The 15,001-nt window shown below is 34.3% G+C and overlaps 1 protein-coding gene and 1 long non-coding RNA gene across 2 annotated transcripts in view; one reads left to right on the top strand and one right to left on the bottom strand.

Moving 5' to 3' along the window:
* Positions 1-15,001, top strand: part of LOC130994894 (uncharacterized) — a 1,167,164-nt gene that overhangs the window by 1,058,963 nt on the left and 93,200 nt on the right. The gene's annotated exons all lie outside the window — the stretch shown is intronic.
* On the bottom strand, positions 8,198-10,463 carry LOC130995003 (uncharacterized). Its single transcript, XR_009091984.1, has 3 exons — positions 9,910-10,463; positions 9,031-9,097; positions 8,198-8,617 (listed from the first exon to the last, which is right to left on the bottom strand). It is a non-coding gene; the product is annotated as an uncharacterized LOC130995003 (long non-coding RNA).

Genomic DNA, 15,001 nt, shown 5'->3' with positions numbered 1-15,001 from the left:
TTCCCGTGAAAATAGTTTATTTATTAGTTCAAAATAATTCTTTCTCATAGTTCTCCTACAACTCAGGCGTCGTCCCCTTGCAGAAAAGGACAATGAAAATCAATCCTAATTTAGTTTAAAATTTTCAAGAAAAAAGAAACCTTCCTTCCAAACCTCAGAGTTAATTTAAGGTGGTGTAACACCCTAAATATAAACTTTGATCTAATTAAATATCATATACTCCCTCCGTCCGCCAAAAGTATTCCACAATTACTATATTTGGCGTCCGCAAAAAGTATTCCACTTTCCTTTTTAAGCCATGGTCCCACCATCCACCTTTATATTTTATCCTTATAAACACTCTTTATTTACAAAAAACCCACCTCAAATTCAATCTCAACCACAAATCTCATAAAGTGGTGGGGCCTTTTCTCCACTACATCAACATCATCACACATTTTATTAAACTCCGTGCCCGGCCAAAGTGGAATACTTTTGGCGGACGGAGGGAGTAGTATTTTCGTAAAAATATTGAAAACTCAAATAATCTAATTTCAAAACCCTGTAGAGAACCTAATAATCGAAGGTAAAACCACCAAATATCATTTTTAGAAAAATACCATACACACTAGATTGAAAACATAACACTAATTTATCAAAGTACCTAACATTATATAAGAAAGTCAAATATGATTCACTAGAAATTCTTAAACTTTACCATCAAAATAAACTTACTTCAAATCCTAAATTTTTCTTAACCAACAAAGAGTCTTTAATAAAACTATAGAAAGCATGATTAAAATATCCTAAGCACCACACACATCCATCACGCATCTCCCTGCTCCTCGCCTGAAAAGGTTTTAAACAAATTGGGGTGAGTATTTTAAATATACTCAGTGAGGGGGGATTCATAACTAACTTTTACTTTGTCCAAACGTGAAACATAGCATATGAAATATAAAATCATAACTTCAACCATAAACCAACAACTTGCTCAAATAACAAGAGAGGAAATATGGGACATAACTTCAACCACATTTCAATACAACACTTAAGGAAGTATGAACACATGGGACATATCACTTCAACTGTGCACAGGAACATAAACTTGACATATTGCTATATGCTCACATCATAATCTCATTCATAAATCATAGCATATGTAAACACGTTGGACATAAAATAACTTTCACAATAAATAACTTAAACATTTTCTTGTGGAATTTAACTTGAAATAAAAGAATTTTCTTTATTTTACCCACCTCGAACCTTTGATAGCAAACTTGACTAACACTTAACTCGGGGATAGAGATCCTAATTGCGCCGCACCTAATCACATAAATATAATTACTTCAATATGGGCCTAACTAAAACTTTAACTAAAAATTATACAGACAAAACTATATATATTCATATATATATATATATATGTATATATTCTAAAAAAATATGGAATCATTGACAAAAATAAACATAAATATAGTTAGACTAGGAATCTGTAAACCTTTGTAAATCAAATAAAATATTTATACAAAATTTGCGACAACCAGTTACCCAAATCAAATAAGTATAACTGATTCAATTACTTGATCCATCCAAACTTACGTATACTAACTGAACTCTGGCCTCATAATGACTCTAACTTTGTGAAAATCTAACAACTAATTTAAAATCTCTTTTAACAAACAAAACCCGTAGGCCACTATGTGAAAATAAGTTATGCTCATCTGGAGACTAATAGCTAGATTTTTGAAATAATAATATTAATATAAAATTCAAAACAAAGAATTTCAAACCAACATCAACGCCATACATAAATTTTCTCCAAGCTTTATTGAAATTAAAATTATTTGTGACATCATTGTCTCCCAAATTCGCATTTTACCAAACAAAAACTAGTTTTAGAAGGTTTCATAGAATAACAATATAATAGTAATAATTATCTTCGTATTAATAACTAGTCTAAACTTACTGTATGAAAGCAAAACAACCCAATACTAATCAAATAACGTCTTTCTTGACAATTGAAGATTAAAAGAATTTGAAGAATCGTAAGTATTCAACCTAATCAGAAAACTAATTCCGAATCATACTAAATTTGAGAAAAACTCACAAATCAAATAAAGTTAGAATTTAATCTTACAAGAATTCTTGATTTCTTGGCAGCAACTAAAACTTGAATACTTGAAGAACTTTAACAAAGAAGGTTTTTCAGAGTTTTTTGAATGGTTGTGAAACGAAAGGAGAAAATAGCAGAATATAAAGTTGGAGAATGAGAATTTTCAGATGATCAGTTTGTGAAAACCGTCTGTGCAAGTCTTCAGAAAAGAAGAGGGAAAAGCGGAACGGTTTCTACACGTTTCATTCGTAGAAACCGCTAGGTTAGACGAATTTTATAAAAGATTTTCAGAACTGTTTCTGTGAACACGCTACTATAGTTATTTATCAGATAAATTAAATAAATCTTATACCTAGCCCGCTAACATATACTTAAGCCCAATATTTTTAAATACAGCAAATTAATACACCCTAAGGCCCAAATAAAAATGATACGTAAATATTCATTATCAACTCAATAATAAAAATCTGATCTAGGCGCAATTTCGAACTTCCTGAAATCCCCTACACATAAATTCAAGAATAAAAATAAAGAGACTATTTTCTCGAATTTTAATAAATCATTAAATCACAAAATAGTAATAATAATAAAATGTGGGATGTTACAACCCTTCCCACTTAAAATAATTTCGTCCTCGAAATTGGGTCTTACCAGGTTTAATAAGTGACTGGTACTTTGCTAATATCTTATCCTCGTTTTCCCAAGTCGCTTCCTCCTCCCCGTGTCGACTCCATTGCACTTTGATTAATGTCACTTGTCGATTTCGCAGGTGATGTGTCTTCCTATCGAGTATGGCAATAGGCTCTTCTTCATAAGTCAAATCCTTATTGATTTGTACCTCCTCGTGACTAATTGCATGACTTGGCTCATGCAAATACTTTCTTAGCATGGAGACATGAAAGACATTATGCACCAATGACATATTTGGCGGCAAAGCCAAACGATAAGCTACGTCTCCAATCCTATCCAAGATTTCAAAAGGTCCAATAAATCGGGGTCTTAACTTCCCTCTTTTGCCAAATCTTAAAATCCCTTTCATCGGTGCTATTTTGAGGAAGACCTTCTCTCCAACCTCAAAATGCAAATCCTTTCTCCTTTTATTGGCATACGACCGTTGTCGATCTTGGGCAGTCTTGATTCTTTCTCGAATTCCTTCCACTATCTCGACTGTCCTTTCGACTATCTCAGGACCCAAAATTTTTCTCTCACCAACCTCATCCCAATACATCGGCGACCTACACTTTCGCCCATATAACGCCTCATAAGGAGCCATTCCAATACTTGAGTGATAGCTATTATTATAAGCAAACTCCACCAATGGCAAGTGGCTTTCCCAACTACCTCCTAGGTCTAGAACACAAGTTCGAAGCATATCCTCTAAAGTTTGGATTGTCCTTTCAGATTGTCCATCTGTTTGAGGGTGATACGCTGTTGAGAACTTTAATTTGGTACCCATGGCAGTATGCAAGCTCTTCCAAAATCTCGAGGTAAAACGTGGATCCCTATCTGACACAATGGATACTGGAACTCCATGTAGTCTGACTATCTCCTTAACATAAATATGTGCCAATTGATCCAAAGTATAAGTCATTCTAATTGGCAAAAAGTGTGATGATTTTGTCAATCTATCCACAATGACCCAAATCGCATCGTGACGCTTTAGTGTCTTGGGCAGTCCTATCACAAAATCCATATTTATGTGTTCCCACTTCCACTCAGGTATCTCTAAAGGATGTAGTAATCCAGATGGTCTTTGGTGTTCTGCCTTAACTTGTTGGCAAACTAAACAATGTTCAACGTATTTAGCAATTGACCTCTTCATTCCTGACCACCAAAAATTTCTTCTCAAGTCTTGGTACATCTTTGTAGTACCAGGATGAGCAGTGTATAAAGTCTTGTGTGCCTCATCCAAAATTTCTTTTTCCAATTCATCGTTCCTTGGCACACATACTCTTCCTTCGAACATCAATGTTCCATCCATTGCTATAGTGAATCCTCGAATATCGTCAGACACCTCCTTGACTCTCATCTTCTCCAGATAATCATCATTCTTCTGAGCATCTCTGATTCGATTGCGGAGTGTAGGTTTAACCACCAAAGCAGCAATAATGGCCTCCGCATCATCTTGTGTAGCTACTACTTCGAGATTCATTTTTGCAAAATCCTTGATCATCTCCTCTTGTTGTGTAAGTGGCATCACTATAGTATTTTCTTTCTTCCTACTCAAAGCATCTGCCACCACATTTGCTTTTCCAGGATGGTACAAAATTGTACAATCATAATCCTTTACCAACTCCAACCACCTTCTTTGTCTCATATTCAATTCCTTTTGGGTAAAGAAATACTTTAAGCTCTTATGATCCGTATAAATCTCGCATCTTCCTCCATACAAATAGTGCCTCCACAACTTTAATGCATGCACTACAGCAGCCAACTCTAAATCATGAGTGGGATAATTCAACTCATGAGGCTTCAATTGCCTAGAAGCATAAGCTATCACCTTCCCTTGTTGCATCAACACGCACCCTAAACCTTGTATCGACGCATCGCTATAGATCACAAAATCTTTCGTTCCATCGGGAATCGTCAAAACTGGTGCCGTGATCAACCGTTGCTTCAACTTTTGGAAACTTTGCTCACACTTTTCTGTCCACTCAAACTTTACTCCTTTCTTAGTCAGTTGTGTGAGTGCTCCAGCAATCTTAGAAAATCCTTCAATGAATCTTCTATAATACCCAGCTAATCCAAGAAAGCTCCTTACATCCGCGACATTCGTTGGAGTTTTCCAATTACTAACCGCTTCCACCTTTGATGGATCCACCTCAATTCCTTCGGCTGTAATTACATGTCCAAGAAATGCAACTCTGTCCAACCAAAATTCGCATTTTTTAAACTTGGCATATAACTTCTCATTCCTCAAAGTTTCCAACACAGTTCGTAAATGTAACTCGTGTTCTTCCCTGCTTTTTGAATACACTAAGATATCATCGATAAATACGATAACAAATTGATCCAAATAAGGGTGGAAAACTCTATTTATCAAATCCATGAACACTGCTGGTGCATTAGACAACCCAAAAGGCATCACCACAAACTCATAATGCCCATATCTCGTTCTAAACGCTGTTTTTTGAACGTCACTCTGCTTCACCTTCAACTGGTGGTAGCCCGACCTTAGATCTATCTTTGAAAACACTCCTGCACCTTTTAGTTGATCAAAAAGATCTTCAATTCTTGGTAGCGGATATTTATTCTTTATCGTGAGTTGATTCAACTCGCGATAGTCTATACACATTCTCATGCTTCCATCTTTCTTCTTGACAAACAACACTGGTGCTCCCCAAGGTGATACACTAGGTCGTATATACCCCTTGTCTAACAGTTCTTGAATTTGTACTTTCAATTCCGCCAACTCTTTTGGTGCCATCCTATAAGGCGCTTTAGATGTCGGTGCTGCTCCAGGTATCAAATCAATTGTGAACTCAACCTTTCGGTCTGGTGGTAATCCTGGTATCTCATCTGGAAAAACATCAGAATATTCTCGAACAATTGATATACTATCAATCGTCGGCTCCGTTGATTCAACTCCCATAATGTTCACTAGAAACCCTTGGCAGTTTTCCTTCTTCAACATTTTCACAGCCTTCATCGCTGACACTATTCTTGGTAGACCACCAATCTTAGCTCCATGAAACACAAATTCTTCTTCATTTGGTCTAGAGATCATCACCTCTCTACTACGACATCGAATTGTGGCATAATTTCTACTCAACCAGTCCATACCAAGTATTAAATCAAAATCTCGCATCTCTAATGCAAACAAATTGGCTTCTAGTTCTTTCTCACCCAAGTTTAATCTAACTCTCTTAATCATCATATTGGTGTTCAAGGTTCGTCCTGAAGGGATGCTTACACTAAGATCTATGTTCTCTATTTCAACAGACTTTCCAATTTTCATAAACAACTCATGAGCTATGAACGAATGAGATGCACCAGAATCAAACAAAACTAATGTAGGTATTCCAAAGACAGATATAATACCTGACATAGTTCCATCATTTCCTTCAGCCTCCTGCTGTGTTAAAGCAAACAATCGTGCATTTCCTCCAGTTCTTGGCTCATTCGCTCTTCCTTTGGGACATGTATTTGCAAAATGTCCCGACTCGGCGCACCTAAAACAAACTCCTTTGTTCCATAGACACTTGCCTGCGTGAAACTTCTTGCATTCCGGGCACTGAGGTCGCTGTGCTCCTCCTGGACGTACTTCTCCTATCTTCTTATTTGGAAAGTTTTCCTTCCCCTTATTACTAATGTCAAACTTTCTCTTCCCATTGTTGTCTCCAGCTTTGAATGACACAACATCAGCCTCCAAACCAGTTGCTACCTCATGAGCTCGCCTTACCGCCAATCCATAATCCACAATCTCCTGTCCCGCCAAAATGCCCCGAATTTCAGGTCGAAGCCCTCTTAAAAACCGATCAGCCTTAAGATCCTCAGTATTCACCATACGAGTAGCATAACGAGCCAAAAGATTGAACTTTCTCTCGTATTCTGTGACTGACATGGTTCCTTGTTTGAGGTCCAGGAATTCTGCTTGCTTTTGATTTCGGTATGAACGTGGAAAATACTTGTCCATTACAACCTCTTTAAACCTGTTCCAAGTAAGTCCTTGACGTTGGGCCTCAGTCATTCCATTCTTATACGACCTCCACCAATGACCGGCATCTTCCGTGAATTGGAAAGTTGCACAGGACACTTTGTGCGCGTCAGCACACTCTATGTGCTCAAATATCCTTTCCAATTCCATCACCCACTCCTCAAGTGCTAACGGCCCACTCTTTCCATCAAATCTTGGCGGTGCATATCGACGGAACTGCTCAATCACTTGATTGGTTTGTATTTGAGCCGGTGCATTGTTAGGAAGATTATGCACTTGAGTTTGCTGTTGGACAAAACCTTGGAGTGCAGTAATCAAATTTTGTATTAAGTTTTCATCGCCAACATTTGCTTCTGCATCATTCCCGGTGTTGTCATTGAGATTTGGATTGTTTCTTTGTGGACGTCCCCGTCTCATTTTCCTAGAAATTCAACATAATTACTTGTTGAATATATAAATAAGGGATAGATATATTTATATATATATATATTTATATATATATATATATATATATATATATATTAAAGGCATATACCTTCACTTACTAACATCACATAATATTCAACTTATAATATTGAATAATAACTAAAAAAAAACATTCAAAACACAAAGAAAACTTGTCCAATAATATTATATCCTGGCGAAAAAAATAATAATCCAAAGGAATGACTTGTTCTCAAATCCATAACTAAAATTCAAGGGAAAACAAAATAACATAATAAAATCTCAAAGGTGATCCTAACTTCTAATCCTCATACTCATCATCATTGCAGATAACAGATTCGTCATCTGCATTGTTGTCTCCTTCTGGGTCCTCTTCCGGATCCTCTTCATCCGAGCTAACTTCTATAGGCTCATAGTTCTCGTCAATTTCGTGTATTCCGTTGTACTCATCGTGAATCTTCTGACCTACTGTCTCGATAAATTGCTCGAAGTTTATCTTATCTACCCGACCTGGCCTTCTGACTAACAATTTATTATATATGTTATAAACCGTAAAGTAGTATGCCGGGGATACAAAATTAACTACCCTATAAGCCGCCTCGAACTTGCGGACTCGTCTTCCATGATCACCTGTCCTAAGCCACAAGTCTTTAATAGCCACTAGATTCTCTAATGCTCCCATTCTTGGGTTCCATTCTTTATTAAAGAACCGATGTTTAGCGGCTTTATGCAGCGCTACCAGGTCAACGGTGTTATCGGCCATTCTATTCAAATACAAATCAGATTATGAATACATCTTATCGTCTCTTCTAGGTTAAAAGGTCAAAAACAAAATCAATGAAAATAAATCATTAATTTTGAATAAAACAATTCAAGCTTGAAAAAAATTTAAAATCCATCATACCTCATTAAACATAAAAATAACATTATTAAATTTACCTTGGAGTAGGAGCGCGTGTCGGAGATGTGGTGTTTAGTAATTTTTTTTTTTTTTTTTGCAAGTCTACAGAAACGTAGACCTGCTCTGATACCACTAAATGTAACACCCTAAATATAAACTTTGATCTAATTAAATATCATATAGTATTTTCGTAAAAATATTGAAAACTCAAATAATCTAATTTCAAAACCCTGTAGAGAACCTAATAATCGAAGGTAAAACCACCAAATATCATTTTTAGAAAAATACCATACACACTAGATTGAAAACATAACACTAATTTATCAAAGTACCTAACATTATATAAGAAAGTCAAATATGATTCACTAGAAATTCTTAAACTTTACCATCAAAATAAACTTACTTCAAATCCTAAATTTTTCTTAACCAACAAAGAGTCTTTAATAAAACTATAGAAAGCATGATTAAAATATCCTAAGCACCACACACATCCATCACGCATCTCCCTGCTCCTCGCCTGAAAAGGTTTTAAACAAATTGGGGTGAGTATTTTAAATATACTCAGTGAGGGGGGATTCATAACTAACTTTTACTTTGTCCAAACGTGAAACATAGCATATGAAATATAAAATCATAACTTCAACCATAAACCAACAACTTGCTCAAATAACAAGAGAGGAAATATGGGACATAACTTCAACCACATTTCAATACAACACTTAAGGAAGTATGAACACATGGGACATATCACTTCAACTGTGCACAGGAACATAAACTTGGCATATTGCTATATGCTCACATCATAATCTCATTCATAAATCATAGCATATGTAAACACGTTGGACATAAAATAACTTTCACAATAAATAACTTAAACATTTTCTTGTGGAATTTAACTTGAAATAAAAGAATTTTCTTTATTTTACCCACCTCGAACCTTTGATAGCAAACTTGACTAACACTTAACTCGGGGATAGAGATCCTAATTGCGCCGCACCTAATCACATAAATATAATTACTTCAATATGGGCCTAACTAAAACTTTAACTAAAAATTATACAGACAAAACTATATATATTCATATATATATATATATGTATATATTCTAAAAAAATATGGAATCATTGACAAAAATAAACATAAATATAGTTAGACTAGGAATCTGTAAACCTTTGTAAATCAAATAAAATATTTATACAAAATTTGCGACAACCAGTTACCCAAATCAAATAAGTATAACTGATTCAATTACTTGATCCATCCAAACTTACGTATACTAACTGAACTCTGGCCTCATAATGACTCTAACTTTGTGAAAATCTAACAACTAATTTAAAATCTCTTTTAACAAACAAAACCCGTAGGCCACTATGTGAAAATAAGTTATGCTCATCTGGAGACTAATAGCTAGATTTTTGAAATAATAATATTAATATAAAATTCAAAACAAAGAATTTCAAACCAACATCAACGCCATACATAAATTTTCTCCAAGCTTTATTGAAATTAAAATTATTTGTGACATCATTGTCTCCCAAATTCGCATTTTACCAAACAAAAACTAGTTTTAGAAGGTTTCATAGAATAACAATATAATAGTAATAATTATCTTCGTATTAATAACTAGTCTAAACTTACTGTATGAAAGCAAAACAACCCAATACTAATCAAATAACGTCTTTCTTGACAATTGAAGATTAAAAGAATTTGAAGAATCGTAAGTATTCAACCTAATCAGAAAACTAATTCCGAATCATACTAAATTTGAGAAAAACTCACAAATCAAATAAAGTTAGAATTTAATCTTACAAGAATTCTTGATTTCTTGGCAGCAACTAAAACTTGAATACTTGAAGAACTTTAACAAAGAAGGTTTTTCAGAGTTTTTTGAATGGTTGTGAAACGAAAGGAGAAAATAGCAGAATATAAAGTTGGAGAATGAGAATTTTCAGATGATCAGTTTGTGAAAACCGTCTGTGCAAGTCTTCAGAAAAGAAGAGGGAAAAGCGGAACGGTTTCTACACGTTTCATTCGTAGAAACCGCTAGGTTAGACGAATTTTATAAAAGATTTTCAGAACTGTTTCTGTGAACACGCTACTATAGTTATTTATCAGATAAATTAAATAAATCTTATACCTAGCCCGCTAACATATACTTAAGCCCAATATTTTTAAATACAGCAAATTAATACATCCTAAGGCCCAAATAAAAATGATACGTAAATATTCATTATCAACTCAATAATAAAAATCTGATCTAGGCGCAATTTCGAACTTCCTGAAATCCCCTACACATAAATTCAAGAATAAAAATAAAGAGACTATTTTCTCGAATTTTAATAAATCATTAAATCACAAAATAGTAATAATAATAAAATGTGGGATGTTACAGGTGGTCTCTCTGGTTTGGTTCCCGCGATTGAGATTGTAACAGACGATGAAGATGACGAGGCTGAGAGGGTTTGCTATGACAATGAAGACGGCAATGAATCCGACATCATCGGCCTATCGCGAGTCCTTTCCTATGATCTCACACTACAAGAAAACTGGTCTAACACCGACGGACTATTTTCCGTCGTAGATACCGACGGATCACCGACGGACCGTCACCCGGCAACATCGCCGGAGCCGGCATCTATTTCCGATGACAATACCGACGGACTACCGACGGAATCGTTACCGACGGACAATGTCCATCGGTAAATTCGGTATATTTGATTTTAATAATTATTTTTATTTTTTACCGACGGAATCTCTACCGACAGATCAAATTCCGTCGGAAATTTGGGTAATTTCGAATTTAATAATTATTTTTATGTTTACCGACGGATTACCGACGGAATATTCCGTCGGTAAATTCAATAAATATTATTATTTGTATTTTTATTTGTTTTTTAATTTTTTATTTATTTTATTTATTTTAAATTATTTTTAAAATTAGTGCCGACGGATAAAGTCCGTCGGTAAATTATTTTTTTTTATTATTTTATTTTTTTAAAATATTATTTTTAAAATATTATTTATTTTTAAATTATTGAAAATATTTTAAAATTGATAGTTATTTTTAGCAATAATATTTTCTCTTTTTAATAAACGATAATATTAATTTTTTTTTATTTTCTTAAATTCAATCATATATTTACCGTCATTCTTTCGCCGGCACCACAAGTCTTAGATATCATCTCGACATATTCTAAGGTTATGAATAAATGAAATTGAATATTGAAATAGAGTTTAAATGAATTAATAGGTACTAGTTATATCAATAATACGCGTGTTCTCTACTGGCGATCACTCGAAGGAAACTTCAAGGTTAAGTGTGCTTGACTCAGAGCACTAGTAAGATGGGTGACCCACTGGGAAGTTGGTCAAATCATATGCAATTAAGTTCAAAATACATTAGAAATACGAAATACTTGTTGGATACGAAGATAGGTTGATAAAATATATATATATATATATATATATATTTTTCGAAAATTAATAATTAAAAATAATAATTAATTTACCGACGGAATTTTTCGTCGGTAATCCGTCGGTAACCGCGCCACCTACCACGGCCAACGCCGGCATCGGAGACTTACCTAGGGACATGTCCGTCGGTACACACCGACGGACAGAAAAAAGCCGTCGGTAAATCATTTACTGACGAGCATTTCAACGACGGGTGAAATTCGTCGGTAATCCGTCGGTATCTCCATTTACCGACGGAATTTTGATGGTTACCGATAAAATATTCCGTCGGTGTCCGGCCAAATTTTGGTTGTGTCATGAATCCTGATCTTGCCCCCTCTTGGCCTCAAAGTCATAGGTACATAATTGCATTGCCCAATTTTAGGAATTTTTTTGCATGATTGTATATAATTGTATCTATGCTTCTCGAGGAGGAGGAAGAAGCATAGAAGAACAAGAAGAAGAAAGGAAGGTGGGCCCCACAATTAGAAGTAAAAAACAAAAAAGAAATTACTAACTAACGTTGACTAACGGTGTTAGTCAAGAAGGGGTTAAATGTGCAATTTTTGGTAGTTTAGAAGGTAAGTTGCACACACAGTTAATAAAGGGAGTAAATCGCTCTAAGGGCTCACACTTCAGGGGCGTATCTGCACCTTAACCCTTAATAAAATGTGAGTAAAGTTGGTAGTGGAGTAAGGATCCCACTATAAATGTGAGTGGAATGATGTGGATTCTACTACTAAAAATGAATGTGACATGTTTTTTTGTGGACAGACGAAAAAGGAAATTGTAGCATAAATTTCGTGGACAGAGGGAGTATTATAGTAGTAACAAATATTCTTAAATTTATAACAAATATTACTAATTTATGTGATATTTGTATTATTAATATTTTTGAATTTATTACTAATTTTAAAATAACAATAAATCACAACTTGATTAGTTAAAAATTGAAATTTCAAAACTATAATTCACGAGTCGAAATAGTCTTGATGGTGAATACGAATTTTAAAGTTAAAATTCACAATTCATAATACTCTTTGTTGTGAATTCAAATTCTAAAATTAGAATTCACAACTAGAAATAGTCTTGGTTATGAGTTCGAATTTTAAAATTAGAATTCACAATTTTAAAATAGTCTTGATTGTGACAACTAAATGTAGTGAATAATTTTTTTAAAAAAAATTAATCTTAAAGTTTAAATGGAAAGAGTAGTTAAATATTCTTAATTTTTTTTTTATTTTAGTAGATAATTTTTATTTTTCTTATTTTAGTTTGAAAATTTTCAAACTTCACTCTATTAAAAACGCGTTAAAAACTTAAAACATGCGCAAAATATTAAAACGTATTAAGGAATAATAATATTCCTTCGTATTCATATCAAAAAATATATATATATTCCATCGTATTTTTTATTTTAAAAAACCTCTACCACACATCACATCATTATGCTTCTATCGATCAAATTTAAATCTATATAATACATAAGGAATTAAATTTACCAAATCCCAACCATGTAAGATATCAATTGTGCACATTAAAATTACAATCAAATTTCTCCGGGAAAAATAAAATAAAACCAAAACCCAACAATAATTGTATCTAGGTACTCAAAGACTCTCATTTGTGAGAAGTTTTGATTTTAATTCCCCCTGCATACGGTGTAGTTTTTTCAATTAAGGTGGTCTTGGACTCTTGGGTACACTCGAATTGACCTGTACCTAAATTCTTACCCACATCTTGATCCAAACTCGCATCCTGACTCAAATTGTGCAAATGACACTATTCGATTATACAATTGACATTGCATGTAATTGACACTATTATGTTATACAAATTACACTGCGTATAAATGACACTATAACATTGTAAATTACAATGACACTGTGTATAATTGACACTATTTAGAAATATATATGTAATTGACACTATACGATTGTAAATGACACTATAATATTTTAAATAACACTATAAGATTGAAAATAACACTATAACATTTTAAAATATTACATTGTCATTTATATAATTGAATAGTGTCAATTATAAACAATGTTATTTGTATAATTGAATAGTATCATTTACACGATTTGGGTCAGAATGCAAGTTTAGATTAGCATGCGGACCAGAATTTAGGTACGGGTCAATTAATCCAGGTGTACGGTACACTCGGGTTTACAAGAGATTTTGTGTTCTCAATTTTATGTTCATCTGTGTGCGATGTAATATTTCCATTTTTATATGATGTAGAGGTCATCGTATCTATGTGCGTATTACTTATTTAATTATATAATATATATTTCTATATCATTCTAAAAAAATACAATCATTGTCTCTGAACATATTATCGTAAACTCTCACATCCACTATATATATGTAAACTTTATGTAAAAGCAAGGCATGTTCGGAATTTTCAAACCACGATTTTGAATTAAAGAAACGGAGCATGTGGGTGAAATTCAATGGTGTTAAAGTCGAAATTTATTGCATCTCAAATTCAAACCGTTCCTAATTTAATCCAATTGCCCTTACATTCTTGAACTCGCTGTCATATGTCAGTATAAACAAATAATATGACAATTTTATCAATTGACAGATATGTTTACACATAAACGTATCGGATAATTAATGTGGTAGTGCTCCATGTTTTATAACATAATATTCACAATAATTGTAACAAAAGAATATAGATTAATCTCGCCCAAGTTTATGTAACTTATCACAAGTGAATGATATATATATAGGGATGGGTTATACTAATTAGAATGTTATCTTTCGTGAGAAATGAGAATAATTGCATAATTCAGTATCACTACAAAAAAACCGAGTATTACCGGGGAAATTACCGGCGGCGAAACGCCCGCCGGTAATTATCGGCGGCCCAACGACACCGAAAGAAGGCGGGTCGGTTTTTTTCTTTAACGGCTGTATTACCGGCGGCATTATCACCGCCGGTAATTAGAGGCGGCTCGCCGCCGGTAATTTCAAATTAATTTAATTTAACTTTAATTTTAAAAAAATTGTTGATTAACGGCGGCATTACCGCCGTTAATTACCGGCGGCATTTTGCCGCCGGTAATTCTTTAAATAAAAAACGATCAGATCCCCTTTTCTTTCACAGCAATCACGCGCAGCCCAAAAAACCCCTCCCTGCCCCCTGCCGCGCCTCCTCGCCGACCCAGCAGCCGCCGCCGACCGCCGCCGTCAGTCCACCGCCGCCGGCCAGCCACCCCTGCAGGTATTATTTCTCTCTCTTTCTCTTTATCTCTGATCACTTTCACATTTAATTAATTTATTTCTTTAACATTTAATTAGTTGAACGACGCCGTGCCGTTGCCGACACCGCCATCGCCATCGCCACCGCTCCGCCACCGACCACTACCGTACGCTTTCGTTCTCGTTAATTATTTGATTTATTTATTAATTATTTTGTTAGATTAAAATTAATATT

This window comes from Salvia miltiorrhiza, chromosome 7, assembly GCF_028751815.1.
Source record: "Salvia miltiorrhiza cultivar Shanhuang (shh) chromosome 7, IMPLAD_Smil_shh, whole genome shotgun sequence".
Taxonomy (NCBI): domain Eukaryota; kingdom Viridiplantae; phylum Streptophyta; class Magnoliopsida; order Lamiales; family Lamiaceae; genus Salvia; species Salvia miltiorrhiza.
The sequence above is the reverse complement of the archived record's forward strand: the minus strand, read 5'-3'. Positions and strand labels throughout refer to the sequence as shown.